This window comes from Pinus tabuliformis, chromosome X (genome assembly GCF_031772625.1).
Source record: "Pinus tabuliformis cultivar Carrire ecotype Pingquan chromosome X, CPIR1, whole genome shotgun sequence".
NCBI lineage: Eukaryota > Viridiplantae > Streptophyta > Pinopsida > Pinales > Pinaceae > Pinus > Pinus tabuliformis.
Genome location: NC_142308.1, coordinates 1,115,467,865 through 1,115,489,219, shown reverse-complemented (window position 1 = coordinate 1,115,489,219; position 21,355 = coordinate 1,115,467,865).

Here is a 21,355-nt window from a genome sequence, read left to right as displayed (position 1 = left end):
ACTAGGAGGCTGAGATGGAAAATTCGGATCAGCAGTGACTGTTCGCGAGATCTGGCTTGGTTGACGGGTAGATCTACTCAATGTTTTGAGGGAAGCAGTGTAGGCAACAGAGGGGCTTGCAAAAACTACGCAATTCCTCCAGGGAGCTGGTAGTGGGCTATAGGAGGCTTGCTGATCCAGATTTAAATAGGAACACAACAAATTATAGATATGACCATAAATACAAAGATGCAACAGAAATAACACTTCATTTCATTGATGTAAAGTACTGAAATATGCTTACAAACAGAAATGGAAATAAACTAGCTCGGGCGATCATAGCTTATCTTTCGGAAGAGATGTGGTGGCTACATGCCTCTAAACTGAGTTACAGTGAGGCTCAAGGGCCCTTTTTATTATTTAAAAATAAGAGAAAACCCTAAACAACCAAAACCATAACCCGAGGAGATGTAACACCAAAATTTTATGGGGCCCATTGGGGTTAGTTGGACAGCCAACTTCCTAGGGTCGAAACTTGGTCGTATTATCTCCGTTTAACACACATGATACTTGTTGGAAAGATCTCTCCAAGGACTATGATGGAAAAGACAATGTTAGTCAAAAAATCATTGGTAATCGGATGCCAAAAAAACGTCGTTTAGGGCCTCAAAACAGCTCCGGAAATTTGGGACACAAAAAACTGATAAAAATAGTTAACTGTGCTACAATTAAGGAAACTAAAAAACTGAAAGAAACAATGGTGGGGGTCTAAGTGGAATTGGCAGGTGGCAACCAAAATCCACCTGGATCATTCCTCCCACCTTAGGAAGAAATGGTCCCCATTGCGTTGAGTTCCTCCATGAGATGGGAAAACTTCTATTGGACTTGGTCCCTGGTGAGCCACTTTCCTGGTGAAGGAGTTGGCCTGCTTTGACAACGCGATATAGTTGGATCTTCTGCTGATGAATTTGATTGATCTGCATGTCCATGATTTGTTTAGTTGTGGCTTGTTCCATGCAATTTGGATTTAACTCTGTAGGTGTGAGTTGTTTTGCAATGTCTGATGTGTCTAGCAATGGTGGGAAGTATGGTTGAAGGTGGTCCACATTGAACACTGGGTGCAGGCCAAGGAATGGGGGAATACTGAGCTCAAATGCATTGTCTCCCATAGCCTTAGTAATGGTGTAAGGGCCATATCAGAGTGGTCTGAGTTTTCGATAGGCTCTGGTAAGGCGTTCCTTTTGCAAATGCAACCAGACTTTGTCGCCCACCTAAAACTTGTGTGGTACCCGATGTTGATCATGTCGTTACTTGTACTTGGCATTTAATTTCTCAAGAATTTCGTGTACCTGTTGGCGAATATGTTGGACGTGCTCAATGAAGTTGTTTGCCTTATCGGTTTCGAACTGGACATGAGCTGAATCTGCTTAAGTAGCTGCAAATGGCATGGCCACATCAATGGGGCATAATGGATGGAATCCCAAGCCCACTTGAAAGGGGTTGTGGCCAGTTGAGCTGTGAAGAGCCCGGTTATAGATGTGTTGGACATAGGGGAGGTTCTCATCCCATGTGCATGGATGATTTGAGTTGTACATGCACAAAATTTGTACGATCATCCTGTTGACGACCTTTTTTTTGGCCATCAGTTTGGGGATGGAAAGTTGTGGACTTAGTGAGCTTGGTGTCTAGCATCGACTAGAGACTGGACGAAAATGCACTAAGGAACCTGCTGTCCTGATTTGAGATTATATATTATGGGATCCCAAAGTGTACCCACACGCGTTCAAAAAAGAGTTTTGTAGTGGCTTTTGTTGTGATATTTTTCTTGCAGGCTGCCATAATGGCCATCTTCAAGAATCTGTCTACGACCACAAAAACACAATCGTTGCCATGCTTAGTATAAGGAAGGCCCGACATGTAATCCATGGAGATGGATTCCCAAGGTCAACTAGGGGTAGGCAGTAGAGTATAGAGGCCTTGCTTCTTGATGGTTGGTTTGGCAATGGTGTAGGAAGTGCAGGATCTGATGTACTTCCCAAAATCCTGTAAAAGATTAGGCCAATAGAAATACTTCTGCAATACTACCACCATTTTCTCGACTCCAAAATGCCCAATAGCATGACTATAGTGCACTTCCCAAATCATTTTGGCACTCTCGCTTAAAGGAACACAAAGGTGACCCAGGTGGCATAACAGGGCATCTTGGAGGTGAAAATCTGGAACATGCTGACCCTCCAAGAGCATCTGGTATGTGTGGCTGAATTCTGCATCGCTTTTGTAGAGAAGTGGCCAATCAAAAGTCTCGTGCCCACAAGAGTTGAGCGTGGTGGTTAATGCCATGATCGGTGGTTAGCTGAGGCAATCTGCAACATTATTAGTGCTTCTTTTCTTATACTTGATATTCAAATGGAATTGTTGCAGGTATGTGGACTACTTCTGATGGCTATCATTCTTCAAATTCTCTTGTGTTTGTATGAACTTTAGGGGCGGTGGTATGTGTGGATGACTGTTTCCTTCCCCAAAATGTAATTCTTCCACTGTTAACAAGTTTGTATAATGGAATACATCTCTTTGTCATAAGTGGGATACTTCCAGACTGTGTCTGAAAGTGTCTCACTATGATATGCCACTAAATGCCTGTGTTGAGTAAGGACTACCCCAATAGCATAGTCATAGACATCTATCACGATATCGAATGGCTATTGCAAGTCTAGTAATGCGAGCACTAGTGCTAAGCAGAGGCTATTTGTCAACTATGTGAATACTTTCTGTTGAGATTCAAACCAAAAGATTTTTTCTTTCACTCCTCCCTTAGTGACTTGACTCTAGGGCCAAGTGATATGAGAGAATCCCAACATGAACCTGCGGTAGAAATTGGCAAGACCCAGAAAGTTTCGGAGCTCGGATCTGTCCAATCCCAAATGTCTTGGATCTTGGCTAGATCCACATGCACCCCCTGTTCATCAATAATATATCCCAGATACTGAACTTGGGTCATGCCAAAAGTGTATTTCTCCAAACTGGCACATAGCTTGTGTTGCCGCAGTGTTTGGAGAACCTATCGGATGTGATGGAGGTGCTCTTTCCAACTCTGGCTGAAGATGAGCATATCATCCAAGTATACCACTACAAATGAGTTGGTGAACGGATGCAAGATGTCATCCATCAGCCTCATGAAGGTTGCAAGAGCATTCATCAACCTGAAAGGCATAACCAACCATTTGAAAAGGCCCTCCTCGGCTTTGAATGCAGTCTTCCACACATCGAAGGGTTTGATAGGTACCTTGTGAAATCCTGACTTCAAGTCGATCTTGCTAAAATATTTTTCCCCATTCAGTTGGTCCAAAAGGTCATTAATTCGTGGGATCGGGTACCTATTCTGGACAGTAATACTTTTCAGCACCCGTTAGTCAATACAAAGTCTCCAAGTCCCATCCTTCTTCTATACCAACACGAACAGGCTCCCACAGGGTGATGAAATCAGTTGGATGTGACCTTTTTATAGTAGTACCTAAATTTGCCTCTTGATTTCATCATTCTCTAGAATGGAGCCCTAATAGATTGGTCCATTGGGAAGTGGTGCAGCTGGGGTCAGATCGATGGAGTGCTTTACCTGACAGTGCAGAGGCACCCTGTAGGGAAGGTGAGGATGTCATCGTACTCCTCCACGACCTTATCCATCTATTGTTGTTGTTCAGAGGGGCCCTATCTGGAGGTCCTGGCCACCACCTTCTTCTTTCCTTGAGGGCATATCATTAGGAAAACAAATTTCCCGAATTTGGAAATGAGCTTACTGCATTGTTTTATAGTAAGCAAAGAGATGGCGGTAGGCAGTGCTACCTCCAGTATCCTGTACAAATTATTTCCCAAAGTAACAATAACAACACGAGGCCTTGACTCATAACCAACATGTCGCTTCCACAATTATGGTTGGCCTAATAATACATCACAAACATCAAGGGGAGCAACGTCACATAATACCTCATCCGTGAAGAGCTTGATGTTGTATGGAAGGTGACACTGATGGCTCACGCGAAGATCCCACCCTTGGTGAAGCAACTCGATGGTGTATGGTTGTGGATGTGCAGTGGTCAGTAAGCCCAGTCGCTTCATAACCTCTGCCAAAATGTGGTTCTTTTGGCTCCTGCTATCGACAATGAACTATAGAAGGGAACCCTTTACCCACATCTGGGAGTGGAAGAGGCGCTGCTCCTCCTCTGGATCTTTGGGTTCCTCCTTCTGGATCTTCGTGGTGGAAATGGTGACGTTGGGCTCTGCATCGATATCTACTTCCCTTTGTCATTCCCCTTGCTGGGTTCTGACTCAGGGTCAGAACATGCATCTAATTCCACAAACTTTAGTTCAGTCACCAGTGACTCCTTGGCTCGACTCACCTGCATTGTGAGTGGAGCTCTTGTGGAACTCACACCACTTTCCCATGTCCTTCTTCGGCTTCACAGTGTTTTTCTTTGCTTGCGACTTTGGCGGGTTGTCCTAGGCCACCCCACCTTGGCTTTGTCCTTTGTTCAGCAGGTTAGGGGCACCTTTCCCTTGCTTCGGATTCGCAGATCCAATGTCTCGCTTCTTTTGTTTAAACTTCTACTAGATCTTGATAGCATACTAGTATGACATGCTGAGCGAGGAGATACCTAGGAACACCATCTTGTCCTAGGTGTACCTATGTAGGCAGCTACGGTATTTGAGTACCAAATTCTGGTCAGAATCCTTGACACCCAACTTTGTGCAAAGGGTATGAAAAATATTGGTAAACTCCGAGACGTCTTGGTCCCTTCCTTACCGCAACGTGGTACACTTTATGTATTGATCCTCATAGCTTCTGACAGGGTAGTACTGCTCCTTGATGGAATTCCAGAATGGATTCCAAGTGAGGAGTGTGTAAAGACTGAAGACGATCTCATGGGATGAGCCCAGGTCTTTGCAAACATCAAGGAAAAACCCAAGGCTCCGAAATTGAATGCAGGCCAAAATTTTGGAGGGTGTTGCAACCACTACAATAGTAGGCTCTGGATCTGTCGCTAATAATCATTTAAACTATTAGTGTGCTTATTCCTTGACCACTTCTTTCCCTTCAATGAATATGTTTCCTTCTCCAAGTATCAAATCAACAAAATTTGTATTCCTTCTGGATTTTTCTTGGTTGTGTTCTTATCACTAGCTTGAATCCATAGGATTCTACATTTAATTTGTCAATTCTCCTTTCCTTTCATATTAATTTGGTATTTCCAATAAAAGTGTTCTTCTTTGGCTTGTATTTCTATTGTTTCGTCCTCACTTTCCAACCTTTCTTGCACATTAGGAAATTCTTTTTGAAGGTTTATCTTCTCTTAAGATAGCTTTCTTTAGCTGAAATTTTACTAAATTTTTAATGCGGTTTTAACAAGTTTCAACTTTTTCTCCCAAATATAGCTTGGGGAGCCATTCAATTTGGTGTGCCAGTCTAGATCTATCAAAATTTTGGCATATTCATTGGTGGACCAAAGAGGGTTATATTGAAAGGGGAGAAGCCCTACGTTGATGCTTTTGCTCAGAATTAAAGTAATGGTTTTATGATCAAATGTTGTTGTTGAGATAATTCTTGATGATGTTGTTCCAACACATACAATGAGACTAGTGTTGATTAATAATAGATCCAACATTTCTTTTAAATTTCCTAGGCCTGTGCATATGTTTCTCCAAATATATGTGCCATTTTTTGGCTTGACATTCACTAATTTGTGATCCATCATTATTGCCTTGAGCTTGTCTCTACTTGGATCTAGAAGGAATGACCCGCCTCATTTTTCTTTAGTATTCATAACAAGGTTGAGATTTCCACCTAGAGTGGCATGCTAGTTACCTTTATCTTCTAGATTGATTGGTAATGGGATCCAATATTGTTCTTTATCTCTATAATGCACAAAGGCATACATGTTGTACACCGTGAGATATTTCCCATTTTATTTATTATAAAGATCAATCTTAATCCAATTTTGATCTTTGTAAAGTCTTTGTATATCCATGATTGTTTGGTTCCATACACTGCATATACCACCTAATGCTCCTCTTGCACTAATTTCTACTTCTTTGTAATTCCTATTCATCTTGATTACTATTGACGTTTCCTCCTCACTTATTTTGGTATCTTGGAGAAGTATAACTACAAGGTTTTTTTATTTGATTAGATATTTGATTACATTTGCTTTGGTTTCATGCCCAAGACCTTTGTAGTTCTAGGAGACTAGATTCATTATTTACCTTGTGAGAGGGTGGCAAAGCCCTTACCTTTCTCTTCCTATGTCTTTATTTCCTTCATTACTATCCCTTTGTCTAGATATATCTCCATTGGTTATTGAAATCTCATTTCCATGTCTTTTTCTAGTGCTTCATCTCTGACTTCTTAATTAGTCTTCCTTCCAATTTTCTTTTGAAGCACTTTTGGTGGTTCTAAAACGTTTTTTTCTTTGGTTCTTATTAAAATCCATGCAAAGGAGGGAACAAATGAATTTTGGGGGGGAACAAGACGTTTTAGTTAGGAGGGAGGTAAGCTGTATGAGGGAGAGAGAAAATACAAAGGGATTAATTGATTTGGGGTGGCATGAGGCATTTCTTTGATCCATATAACCAAAGAGGGGAAGGGGATAATTCAAAGTAGGAGGTTCTTCGAAGGATTTCTCTTCTTCATGCTTAGGAATGTTGGAGGGGGGTTCATTTAGATCTATATCAATAGGTATATTAGATAAGAATCCAAAATAGTTGGAGGAAGAGGGTTGTGAGATCCCTTCTTAAGGTAAGGGGTTGATATTGGAATGTAAGGGAAGAGAGGGAGAGGGTCCTGAATGAGGATGTGTTGATTATTTAGAGTATTTGTTGGCATTGCTAGAATTTTTTCACTTAATGGTTTCCTAGGGTGCTTCTTGACCCTCTTGTGATTCCTCTGCTGATTGTTTTGGGCATCTGTTGGTGAAATGACCATGTTCATGACATACATTACATTTCAATAGAATATGTTCATAGTCGAGCTATTTAATATGAGTCCAACTATCTACCTTTATATTCACTGCTTTTGGTAAACCTCTAACTAAATCGAATTCTACACAAATGCTTGTGCATGTATTAAAGTAATCCTTTGGATCACTTCAATCAATATATTTTCCAATTGAATTTCATATTTCTCTTACTAAATCATCTCCCCAATAGTAGAGAGGAAGATGTGGAAGACATACCCAAACCATAACTACACTAGGTATGTTCATATTAGGATCGAAGTCTATAGTCCATCAATTTAAAATAGGCCACTTGAATCCATGAAATATTGTCCATTCTTGAAGATTAGGTCATGATTTTCCTTGGATTCGAATTAAAAGGTTAAATATCCTCTACCACAGAAACAAACTAAGATTTTCCCTTGTCTTTTCAAAGTCCAGTTGCACTCTATCCATTTTTGCACAATTTTTGGTGAGGGCCAGAGTCCTGTGAATTGTCCAACCAATCCATAGAAAAAGAGATAAATACTTTATGAGGGATGGTGGGAGTAAATTCTATCTTAGGAATTAGATCCAACCTCTTAATTAACTTGTATATTGAATGACACTCCCGAGGAGATGCGATTCAGGAATGTATGAGTAGCTGGATTGGTAGAATGCAAAGGAGGAGGGGATCACCCACCCACCCCCTTAGCAGTCTCAAGAGGGGTCATCGGGCCAGTCTGAACCAAAATGTGAGGGCGTAGTTCAACACTACAATTGTCACAGAGCTTGAAATCGTTCTTAAAAACTTGGGGTAAGATCCACCTAGTTATAAAAGAAATAGAGTAAGTGAAGAAGGATGTGTTTTAAAGTGAAGATGAACATAGAGAAAGGAGGGTGATATTCCAAACACATTTTGTTACTATAAGAAACCTAGAACATTTTATTTTAGAGATTGGGTTTTAGCCTTTAGGGTTTTATTTTTATTTTTATTTTTTAATTAAAAACCTCTTTGAATTTTCTGTGATTTCATAATGAACTTGTAACGAAATTTTCTTAGGACCATACATCGTCAATGTGACATTTTACATAGGACCATATATTTTCACTATTACATTTTTCTTAAGACCATCCTTCTATGACATTTTGCTTAAGACCATCCTACTATGAAGATTTTCTTAGGACCATCCATCGACTCTGTTGTGCCACATTTATCTATTGTTATTTGGATTTTCATAACTCTAGTTTCAGTTTTAGCATATACTAGCTCTAAGTTTCCCTATTGTTGTCTTTTGGTGGCCATTATATTATGTTGGTTTCATTCTTATCTGCCTTACCCTGTATTGAAATTTCATCATTTCCTCTTTTAAGGTACTTGCAACAATGGTTTCACTAGGGGTGGCCCTTTCTTGACATGGATCTTCCCCTGTCCTTTTAGCTTTCTCTGTCTTCCCCAACCTTTTCATGGATTTTTCTATTCCTTTGTCTCATTCCCCATGCCTTGTTAGATGGCGCAAGTTTGGAGGGGTGTCGTGTACTACTAGGAGAAATAACACAGGGGAAACACCTGCATGCACCACTACTTGTAGGACTTTTCATCACGGTACCATGAACCCATGCCATGTAATATCCAGGATGAACTCACATGTACCAAAGTAGAAGCTTCTATGCAGAGATATACTCTCTATAACATAGAGATCCTCACCAAATAGGCCACATGGATTCTAGACACAGGTCACACGAGAGGTTGTTTTAACTAATACATGTAAAGAGTGGGTCTTTATTGGTAGAAAACATTTATTCTGGGTTGCACATTACTTGAAAGACATGACTACCAAACAAATATTCTCCACTCCCTTTGGTACCTACATTGACATTTCAGGAAATTGGATCAAAGAATAGAGAGAATCAAAGAGCTCCTTGGTGTCCCCACCTCAACAGGGAAACCATATGAGGGATCTAAGGAACCCATCCAGGTTGTAGTTTCTAAGTCATTTCACTCTACCTAGTTATTGATTATATTTATGTGGTTTGTTCCCTATGTTGTAGACTCTATGCAGCAAATATATTTTAGACAATGTGTCTATTTTCCTATGTTGACTTTTGGATCACCTAGTACTTATAGGACACTCTCCTCCTTGTGTAGAGTTATTTTTGGATCTGGTCAAGTTTTCATAGTGAAATACTAACTTGAGAATTTTAGTTTCTCTTGTATTCTACTATTTCTAAAGGAAATAGTTTTTTTTGACCTACAATTTTGTTTTTCCCTCTTTAGAAGGTAAACAATTATTTTATTTAAGATTAAAAATTCTCTTTCCTATCAAGTGGAAATTTGCTGATGGTTTTTTTTTCATGCTTGTCACTTTAGATTTTATGTAGATTCATGAGTGTTAATTTTTTTTGTGTTGTTATATGCAAAATTTTTATAACAATTACGAGACTCATTTGTTTTCCATCTATGCCACTTTAGGTTTTATTTATATTTCTTAGTGTCAATTTTTTGTGTGTTGTTATACACAATTTTTTTATAGTAATTGTGAGGAAGGGTTGAAAGTAGTCATCATTAGAAAAATAAAGCATAAAATCTCATTAGTCTAGTGTTATAGCACCAAATAAATATATTGAGATTCAAGTGATTCTTAGAAAGCACAACTCCCTAGAAGTGAGTCTCAAAACAACATGTTCTCTAAATTTGGAAAGGGGTAGCACCTAAAATTAAAGATATGGGGAATAAGATTCTATTTTATTTTAAGGCTTAATTTGTAATAAAAAACTATAGAATAACGTAGCATATATGTTAAAACTGATATAGTATTAAAATTATTTCTATTTATAAAAACATTCAAAGATTAATTAATCAATATCTTAAGAAAATATGTAATTATAAATCTTAATTTTTACACATCGAATATGATCTGCAATATAATTAGTTATTTATAATTGTTTATTTTACAAATATAGATATAAACTAAGTCACCCAATTAGGTGAAAAAAATTGATTAAATTTTAATTTTACGGATTTTCCCATCCCATGCCTTTTCTGAGTCCAAACCACATTTTCACTCCAAACGGATTCAAGTCCTTGGGTTTGATAGTACAATTCGAAGACAAATTTTTTTTTTTCAAAAGTTGTGCATATGAGCTCAAAATGGTAAAGGGGATAAGAGCTTGAGATGCTAGTGAAACTATACATTGATTTATCGACTCAAAAGAGCGTCTAGGAAAGGGTTGGAAAATGGGTGTAGTGAGTGTTTGACATGATGTAGACCAGGGTTGGAATTTGGAATCCTCTTTACCCATCAAACAATTTTTTTTTTGACATTTTGAGTCTTTATCCTTCTCGTAAAGGAATGTTATGTTAAAATATTTTCCCTTCATCAATAATGTTTCGGTAATAAATTAACCCTTCACCAACAAATATTTGATTAAAAAAGTACCCTTCAGTAACACAGTTATGTAAAAATTTCACATGTTTATACTAAGGAAAAAAATAAAATGACTGTCACACATAAATGACTTATTGAATCCAAAATCTTGATTTTAAATTGCATGGAACACTCACAATAAAATCTCCATAACCCTGAAATTAAATATCCTTGACTCCAACGTGCCATGGCATTTGTATATATGCGATATGACTAAGGAGATCATATGGAACATATAAGGTAACCAACAAAGTAAAAGTATTGAATGTTATTAAGAAGAACTAAACAATAGATTAATTAATATAGTTTATGCCAATATTTACATAATCTAATATCTATTATCAAATCTAAAGATAAAGTATATATTTGACAATGTATATTTTAGCATGACTTTGGATAGTGGGATATATAATAAAATCAACAAAAAAAGAATGCATAGTATCTTGACCTTTTAAAAATGAAAAGACTAAACTTATAAAAAATGGATATTGTATATCTCTTAACATCATGTTATAGGATTATGTTATGGTGTCCTCTTTCATTATTACATTTTTGGAAAACAAATACTTGAATTAAGTTCATTGACTCTTTAATGAACCACTATAAGGATTAAATATTGGCACTTAATATTCCATGTATCATTTTGCATCCATTACAACCCATGGAGGGAACTCAATTGACAATTGCCATGTTATAAAGTACTATGTAAGCAATGACATTCAAGATTCAAATCCCTCATGGGTGAAACCAACATACAAGAAATCAGTTTACATCCATTATATTTTAGATAACATTGTGTTTTAATATTTGTGAGACAGAAAAATGAATTTAATGTGTTTTTAATTTTTTTCATGGTATGATCTTTTGTGGATGTTTTTGTGTCCTAATATCTAGATTTCCAATGATATTTCTCCAATGCCAACATTTAAAATAATGCTCCCATCAAACATTTGTACTGAAAAGGCTGAGATTTGATTGGGCTCCCACCTAAAATTTGAGAATTATGCTTAAGTTTGCCATTAAATATGAATATATTTACCAATTGAAAATTAAATCCTAAATGTATGAATCGCATTAACACTTGGAATTATGATAATTTATTAAGAGATTTAATTTCTTCTTATACCAAAAAATGAACAAATTGTTTTTCCTCTCCAAACTGAGAAAATATCCAATTTCAATGATTTCTAAGGCTAGTTTTCCTTGTCTGAGTCGGAGGAGGAATACTAAACAAATAAAATTTGACAAGAATTTTTTATGACAAAAGAGATGCCGACCTACTTTCAAATTTAGATGAGACTACAGTGTGTAAGGCAGGATTGACATTCTCTATGAGGACGTAGAGTCTCTTGACATTACAACTAAAGTCAATATGGTTGAACATCTCACCTCTGTAGGGAAGGGTGATTTGTATTTCATTTCCCAACTCACTGATGTACTCTTCTATTTATTATAAATGTTATATAAGATGCACTTTCATGAAATATTACATGTAATTGCCTATAAAAAATAAAGAATATGTTAAAATATGAGCATTGTGTTCGAAACTTCTTTTGAGTAACTCAGTGTCTTCACTCTTGAAGAGGATTAATATGAAACTGTTGGGAAATGGAAACACGAAATTCCGGTTTAATTTGTCCTTGAATTAAACTGTGAATTAAAATCGAATTCTATTCTCATAGCAACTTGTAAATAGTTAATTAAGTTTAATTGACTTAATTAGCTTACGAATTTCAAGTTGGAAGTCTTTATGTAGTCATGTTTATGTTCTCCCTAAATTTTAGGGGTCCATGATGAGTTTATTTGAGTTGTAATTGGATAACTCAATTTGACTGAGTTATAGACATCTAAACTAGTTCTAACTGTTTGTGGAACTAGTAGAGATCTAGTAGTGAGTTGGTGCGCTGGTGCATCCTCAGTGCTACTCCAGCTAACTAAAGATTCCCTCATGAGAAACTCTTGCATGTTAGTTCAAAGAAATACCTAGTTGAGATTAGAGTGCAGGGAAATTGTACTACCAATTGTAGAATGATCTGAGTTGTATAGATCATGCATGCAATCAAAAGAGGACATAGTTTTAGATTACACAGTTATGTAAGAATGAATTCCCAATTAAATATGGGATATTCCTCTTAGGAATTGCGCAAGGAAATAGGGGTTCAACAAGCAGTAGAAATTTTCTAAGTGTTGGTTAGTGTGGCTTGTGAGGTAGAGAGTTGATTATCCTTGTGCGTAATTGGTCTTGTGAGAACATATTTTGTATTATCACTCAGATTTATGATTAATACAATAGACAGTAAAGGGTTTGAGCAATGACTTTCCCCATAGAAACAATTGTGTTATGTGTCTTTGATTATCTTCCTCTTGTCGATTATTTTTTTCATCAATTCTTGGTTTTCACTGTTTAAAGGGTAGAGTAGATTCTTGTCTTGTGTTTTAGTACATTGCATGAGATGTGAATCTACAGGAAACTCTACATGGTGTCAAAGTTGAAGATAGTATACTAGAGGAGATTTTGAAGTTTTCAGTTTTGGGTTACAGGTGAAATTTGAATTTGCAATACATACTTCAGGATCAACAGATGGTGTTCTATAGTTTGCGGCTCGAGTATGCCTTGTAAGGAAACTCGAATTATATATCTTGAAAGGACAAAATGGAGGTTGTGCTGGAGGATAATGGATTGAAGGAATTCATTGATCAAGACATTCCTAATCCAGCAACATCGAATGCACATAATCTAGCTGAATGGAAGAAGCGTGTGGCGAAGGCGAGGCAAATAATCCTTGAGGGAGTTCGAGACCAAATTGTATCGAATATCCTTGGGAAGGAAACTCTGTATGCTCTGTGGAAAGCATTGATATGCCTATTCCAGAATGTAAGTGACCATAGGAAGTTGGCACTAAAAGAAAAACTTTGAAAAATCAAGATGGAGAAAGGAAAGACCATTCCAAAATACTTGACCAAGCTCACTCACTATCGTGATGAGCTTGGAAATGTTGGAATATCTGTTGCTGAGGATGATATGGTGAGCCTAGCTCTCTTAGGCCTTCCCAAGAGTTGGAATAGCTATAAGGACTCTCTCACTAGGAGGGATAAGCTGCTAGATTGGGAATGAATGTTGTCAAATTTGATGCAGGAGGAGATAAGAAAGAACACTAGAGATGGTTCCTCATAAAACACTAATGATGAGGAAAATTATGCCTTAGTGGGTAAGGAAAGGAAAGGGAAATGGAAGAAATCCCATTCCAAATTGGATTCTCACCATGTAGGTAAGAAGAAATATATGACAAAAGTTAAGTGCTTTCATTTTCATGAGTTGGGCCATTTTGCTACAAATTTTCTGCTCAAGAAGTCCAAGAAGAAGTCCTCGGGAGGAGTGGCAGGTGAGGCTTTGGCCTCTCAATTTGAATTGGACTTTACTCTCATTGCATGCATGGTGTCATCAATGATGGGTAGCGTATGGTACCTTGACAAGGGAGCTTCATTCCACGTATTGGTGAAAAGGGGTTATTTAGTGACCTAGAGGAGAAAGATCTCTAGATGCATGATCCGAATTAGATCCATGAAGAATAATCAAAGCACCATGATTGTATCAAATCGGGACAAACTTCGAATTCAAGAGCACAGAGCGATCAGGAAAACCTCTAAACAGTGGCAGTTGGCAACCAGTGTGGAATGATGAGGACCTTGGTCAAAGCACTCTGACCGAGGCCCATGGAGACTGCGCAGGAGGCAAAACTAGCACCTGGGAAGCCCAAATCGGGAAAAGGAGGCAGTTTTTGATGCGCGATTAATCACGCATCGCTGGGAAAAACCCCTCGAAATGGAAAGGCCCCGAAGCGCTCGGTCGCATGGAAGTCGGGAAAACCATGGGGAAAAGCGCAAAAGTCTAAAGGCGAGATCCGCGCTCCAAAAAAATGACGGTATATATGAGGGGCACCATTGGGTGGTAAGCGGATTTGGCTGAAACTTAGAGATTCCATTCAACACCCGATGCATGGTAAGCGGAGGAGAGATAAAACCACTGCTCATCACACGCTAATGGTCGAGCAAGTCAACCGCGTGAAATGAGCGAATGAAATTGGATCTAGGGGCTCCAGATCTAATGGCTAAGAATGTGCCTAATGAAAGAACCGATTTGACAGGGGATTAAGCTGAGATCTACAAGGATTTGAGGTCTGATTTGATCGCTAAGGTGGTGGATGAGTCATTTCCCAATGTAACCGAAGAACTGAACCGGTGAGGAAGAGCTGGCGTAGTTCGTGAGAGGACAAGTGGTGGCCACTCCTTGTGAGCCGATGACCATGACACAGAGACAGGGAATCTCGAGCGAATAGAAGTAGGCGATCGGATGGAGGTGGAAGGGGAATCGAGCAGTCATGAGATCAATTGGCTTTAAAGCCATGAACATAGAACAGAAAAGGACACAGAGAGAAAAAAAACCAGAAAAGAAGAAGACGAAGAAAGAGAAAAGAAAAGACAGTGAAGCAAAAAGCAGAAAGACAGAGGGTCGAGCTGACCAAAGGCAGTGACGAGCACCAGAGGGCTTGAGAGGTTTAAGCCATCCCTGAGAGGATCTGTCGGGAACTGAGCACCACATTTGGCTCCTCCCCTTAAAGACCAGAAAGGTCAAGAGCTGGTAAGGAGAAGAGTCTGTGCACTCTAGTGGCTTGGGGAATCCAAGAACCACCCTACCAAGCAATTCTATTTCAGGAGACTCAGATTGAGCTCCTCATTGTAATTCTCTGCTTTAAGACACAATAAAAGAAGGCCACCACTGAAAGCTGGACCAGAGACATAGCCTTGGAGGGTAGGGTGAACTCCTTATTAATCTATTGTGTTCATGTATTTGCTTACTGTGTTTCTCTGTTGTTTTCCATTTTCCAGTGTCTGTGTATTTTGCAATCTGATCGATTCGTTGCCTAAAATAACATGGAAACACACCAGCACATGAGTCTGTAATACCTTCATTCAATAATTAATTATCTGAGGTCACTCAAGGGTGATTTTCAGATCAAGTGGTATCAGAGCTCTAGGCTGTTAAGGTTAGACAAGCTTGTGTTGGTTTAGCTGTTGAATGCTCACTAGATCAAAGCTCAAATTAGGAGGAGAGTTGGTCGAAACTAATCCTGAAATTGGGAGAGTCTATCCTCGGAAGAAAATGTCAGAGGAAGATCCTATGGGTCTAGACCCTCAATTCATAGAAAGTTTCCTAGCCATAAAGTCCATGGTAGAAGAAATATATAAGGACTTTAGAAAACACAAGGATGAAAATTCATCAGGCTCTAAACAAGACAAAGGAGAAGATGAATCACATTTCCATGACCACTCCAAAGGAAAAGGGAAATAGGAAAGCTTTCTCACACCTCCTGATAGCCCTAAAAAGAAATCAACTTTGATCAAACTAGCTATTAAATTTGATGTGCCTATATATGATGGAGAGTTAAATGCAGAAAAGTTGGACAATTGGATTAGACAAATTGATGTGTATTGTAGAGTGCAGAACATTGACTCAGATGAGCAAAATACAGTTAGCAAGCCTACGCCTTGCAGGCACTGCCTTGGTTTGGTGTGAAGGTAGAACCCAAGCTGACATGAAAAGACATGGTAATACTATCTCTGTTTGGAGTGAATTTGTGTTTGCAATCAAAAAGCAGTTCTATCCATCGGCCTAAATGCAACAAGCCATGATGAGTTGGCAAACTCTTCGACAGTTGAAAGGGAAAAGTGTGCAAGGGTACACTCAAGAATTTAGAAAGAGAGCATTGATTCTAGGAATCTCATTAGACTCACCAGAGACTCTGTTGAAGTACATTGGTGGTCTACACAGCTACATGAGGCATACCATCCTCATGTTCAATCCCACTAGTATAGATGAGGTATCTGTACAAGCTACTCATCTAGAAGCTAGAGGAAAGAATGGAAATCCAGAAGTTGGGGGACCATCCCAACCCACTACAAGCAAGAGCAAGGAGAAAAGAAAGTAGAAGTGGAAAGCAAGGAAGCCTAACACTGCACAGAAAAGCAAGGCTTCATGCACTCACTGTAAAAGGATGGGAATGATGATGAGCATTGTTGGATTTTGCATCTAGAGCTGAGACCTAAGAAGTTTGAGGGAAAGAAGAAGAAGATTGTTGCAGCTATTCAGAAAGATTTGGGGTCAGACTTAGGAGATGAAACAGCCATTGCAGCCACAGGTATAAAAGGTAAGAATTTTGAAGCATCTACTAGTAACTCTACACAATCTATTATTGATGAAGAAAATGAGAGAAAAAGACATGACCTTTTCCATATTCGGGTTATTTCCAAACATCAAAAGATTGATACTTTGTTTGATAGTGGTTCACAAGTAAATTTAATTTCTAAAGCAATTATAAAGAAATTGGGATTGTCAACTACACCTCACAAGAAACCATACCCATTGTTACACAGCAATTTGTCACCGTTTGTCACCGTCCCTGTTACCCCTCACCTGTACACTGGAGGACTCATTCCGAGACTTGTGAGAAGTGACATGACCTGAAACCACTTGCATTATATTCCTTTGAGTATGAGCTTCATTTGCCCTAAAGACATCTCCTCTAAAATACTCATGAAAACAACTCTTTTTGCATTAGCGTGGGTCCACAGTTCACTGCCCGCGCCAATGAGGGAAATCCTCTAAAAAGGGCGAAGCCATTGGCGCTCTGTCCAAGAGTCGCACTCACGCCAACCTAATTGAGTAAATTTTTTAACCAACAAACTCCCAAAGGTTCTCTTCAACCCATTCACCAACTGAATCTATGTTGAGCTAGGATGGTTTGGCTTCAAATCTCCATAGAAGGGAAAGCGGTTTGCCACCTTTCATGGAAGTTTCCAAGTGATAAAACCAATCCCATGAGTATTGTGGTTGATCCTATCTCTTCCCTCTCTATCTATAAAAGCTTTTCTCTATGCCTTGAGCAAGCTAGTTACAGTCACAATAGTCAGTAATTCCAGGATTTCAAGAGTTTGAAGCTGCAAGAGCCTTCTTTGCACCCATAAGACCAAATCTAAGTAAGGAGATTCTTGTCACCCAAAGAGAGAGAGGCTTGTCCCTCATCCCAACAAGCTTTGCAAGAATTGTGTAGCTGACTGCCCAACCAAAGGAGGATTTGACGTTAGAACAATGGTTGTATTCTTCTTTGTTATTTATTAATAATAGATGACTATCATTATGGTTCCACTCTCATTGTCTTATGTTTGATGTTGAGTTATATCTTTTCTGACTGATATATAATTGCATCTACTAGATTTTATGCTTATTTTCGTGTTGTTCTTCGCATGTGCAGGTGTCCAATCACAGGAGATCGTGAGGATCATGACCGGCCAAGGCAAAGGAACGAGGGTGACATCTCTTTGACGAATACTAGCATTGGAATCCAAGTAGGTTCTCACCATCCACTTTGTATTTGCAATTAGGAACTTGCGTGATAGCATTGTGTGATTGTTGCTAGACCCGGTCTGGGCTAGTAGGGATCGTCTCTGTCCACAGAGGGGATTTACCTCCACAACACCCATTAGGATGGTTGAATGATAAAGCACAACTACAAGTGACTAGACAGTGCAAACTCGAGTTTTCTTTTGGGTCAAAATTTGTAGATGAGGTTGAGTTAGACATAATTCCTTTGGATATATGTGGAATTGTTTTAGGAAGTCCTTATTTGTATGATAGAAAAGCTATCTTCTATAGAGCTGAGAAAAAGTATCTACTTGTCAAAGATGGAATCGAATATTTTGTAAGAGCTCATAAGCTCAAGAATAATTATACTCTCATAAACTCAAGAAAGATGAAAAGAATGATAAATTCATGCAAACTATTCTTACTGATGGTTGTAAAGGAAAGGAAACCTGATAAAACCAATGTATTTGAGGGCTATAATGCTAAACAACAAGCTGATTTAGAGAAGGTTGTTTCAGAGTATGATATCTTGTTTCAAGAACCTAAAGATCTGGCACCCAAAAAGGAAATAGTACATGATATTATTTTGCAGCAAGATTCCCCCTTGCCTAACATTGGAATGTACAGGTTGTCTGCTTTAGAGAATGTTGAGATCAAGAAGCAGGTGCAGGAGTTTCTTGAGAAGGGGTTCATTAGGCCTAGCACATCACCATGTGGGTCACCAATCGTCTTGGGGAAAAAGAAAGATGGCTTGTGGGGAATGTGCATTGATTACCAAGAACTGAATAAGATAACAATAAAAAAACGTTATCCCCTTCCTCGCATAGATGATCTTTTAGATCAATTGAAAGAAGTTGTTTATTTCACCAAGCTAGACTTGCACAGTGGATACCATTAGGTTAGAGTGGCAGAACAAGATGCATGGAAGACTACTTTCGAAACAAAGCAGGGATTGTATGAGTGGCTAGTTATGCCTGTTGGCTTAACTAATGCTCCTGCTACTTTCATGAGATTAATGAATGATGTACTTAGACCTTTTCTTGATGATTTTGTTATTGTGTATCTAGATGACATTCTGATTTTTAGTAAAATGTGAGAAGAACAATTAAAGCATGTTAAGCAGACATTAGATGTTTTGAAAAGAGAAAAAATTCATGTTAAACTCTCAAAATGTGAATTCGGCAAAACAACTCTAAATTATTTGGGTCATATAGTAGGGGGTGGTGAATTGAAGATAGATCCCTCTAAGGTGGCAGTCATTGTAAACTGGCCTAAACCCAAGTCTACTACAGAAGTGAGAAGCTTCTTAGGGGCAGAACAATATTAGAGGAAGTTCATTTCTAACTTTTCCTCAATTGTAGCTCCCTTAGATGCTTTAACATGATTGAACAAGGTGTTTCAGTGGGGAGGCAAACATCAGAAAGCCTTCGAAACCTTGAAAGAAAATATTAGTAAAACACCTGTACTAGCATTTCCTGATCTACAAAGACCATTTGAGATCCAAATAGATGCCAATGACTATGCCATGGGAGCAGTGTTGACACAACACCGTAAACCCATATGTTATCATTCTGAGACTTTTACTCCTGCAGTAGTTAACTATCCTACATATGATAAATAATTGTATGCATTAGTTCAGAGTGTGAAAAAGTGGAAACATTACTTAATGGGCAAAGAGACAGTAATACATACTGATCATCAACCACTTCAATATCTACACTCCCAAACTAAGTTGCAGCAATCAAGACACTACAGATGGATGGGTTTTCTACAACAGTTTCATTTAGTCATTAGATATAAAAAGGGCATACATAATAAAGTTGTAGACAGGTTATCTAGACCCATTATAAATGCATCTACTATACTTAAGCATAATTCTGTACTACATGAAAGCTACATTGAACAATATGCTCAAGATATAGACTTTAAAGATCTATATGCAACTTTGAGTCAAGGCCAACGAGTAGAAGAATTGGATTATCATGTGAAGGACCGACTCTTATACCATTGTGGGAAACTCTACATTCCACAAACTGAGAGAGTAAAGATAATTAGGGAAGCAAACACTTCTTTGATATCAGGGCACTTTGGGGTATGTAAAATAGTTACACAATTGCAAAGATTTGGTTATTGGCCAAAAATGAATGAGACAATTTCTAGATATGTAAGAGGGTGTACTATGTGTGCTAAAAGCAATCCCAGCAATAGAAAACTAGGCTTGCACACTCCATTACCAGTTCTTTCTCACACTTGGGAAAGTGTTTCCATGGATTTTGTTGGAGGACTACCAAAATCTAGGAAAGGTCATGATTATCTATATGTTATTGTGGATAGGTTCAACAAAATGTGTATTTTGATACCTTGTAATAAACAAATTACAGCTGAACAAACTGCAAAACTGTTCTTTGAACATGTATGGCTTCATTTTAGATTACCCACTTCCATTGTATCTAATCGAGACACCCGATTTGTGGGGAAGTTTTGGTCAAGTCTGTGGGAACTGATGGACACCAAATTGAAGAAAAGCACAACTTTTCATCCACAAACTAATGGCCAGACAGAAGTAGTTAACAGGACAGTGATTCAGTTACTCAGAGGATATTGCAGCAAACATCCTAAGCTTTGGGATGAACATTTGTGTTATGTGCAGCATGCTTACAACAGAGCAAAACATTCTTCTACACAGAGATCTCCTTTTGAGACCTGTTTTGGTTTCACACTAAGGTCTCCTTTGGATTTTGTCTTTGGTAAAGATACCACAATTGAGGGACATAGTGATGTGGAAAGGGCAACTAGGTTCATTGAAAAAATCCAGGAGATCCACCAGGCAGTACAGGAATAGCTAGAAAGGAGCCAGGAAAAATACAAGGCAAGGCATGACAAGCATCAGATGGAGCATAGTTTCCAAGTTGGTGACGAAGTTTGGGTGTATATCAGCAAGGACAGGATGCAAGGTGAAGGTAAAAAGCTAAAGCCTATTAAGTATGGACCTTTCAAAATACTTGAGAAGATTGGTGAAAATGCTTTTTGCCTTGATCTACCAGCTTACATGCACATCTACTCAGTTATAAATGCAGATTGCTTGAGATTGTTCGAACCCTCACTGATTAAGGATCCCAAAGAGCAGAGTCAATTTCCTTCTATTGATGACCTGCTACTTGAATATCTTAATGAATTGCAGGAAGGCACAGTTCTGGACAGGAAGGTGAGGATGACGTGCAGAGGAGACGTTGAGTACCTCAGAGTAGGGCTTAAGGATTCAAAGCCAAGCAATGCAAAGTGGATTGAGATTGGACAAGTGAGACAACAGTATCCTCACTTATTCGATGCTTGAAAACCAAATTTTGGTGGTCCAAAAGATTTTTTAGTGGGAAGGCCGTGATCCAAATTGGATCCATGAAGAATAATCAAAGTGCCATGACTGTATCAAATCGGGACAAACTTCAAATTCAAGAGCACAGAGTGATCAGGAAAACCTCTCAACAGTGGCAGTTTGTAGCCAACGTGGAACGACGAGGACCTCGGTCAAAGCATGCTGACCGAGGCCCATGGAGACTGTGCAAGGG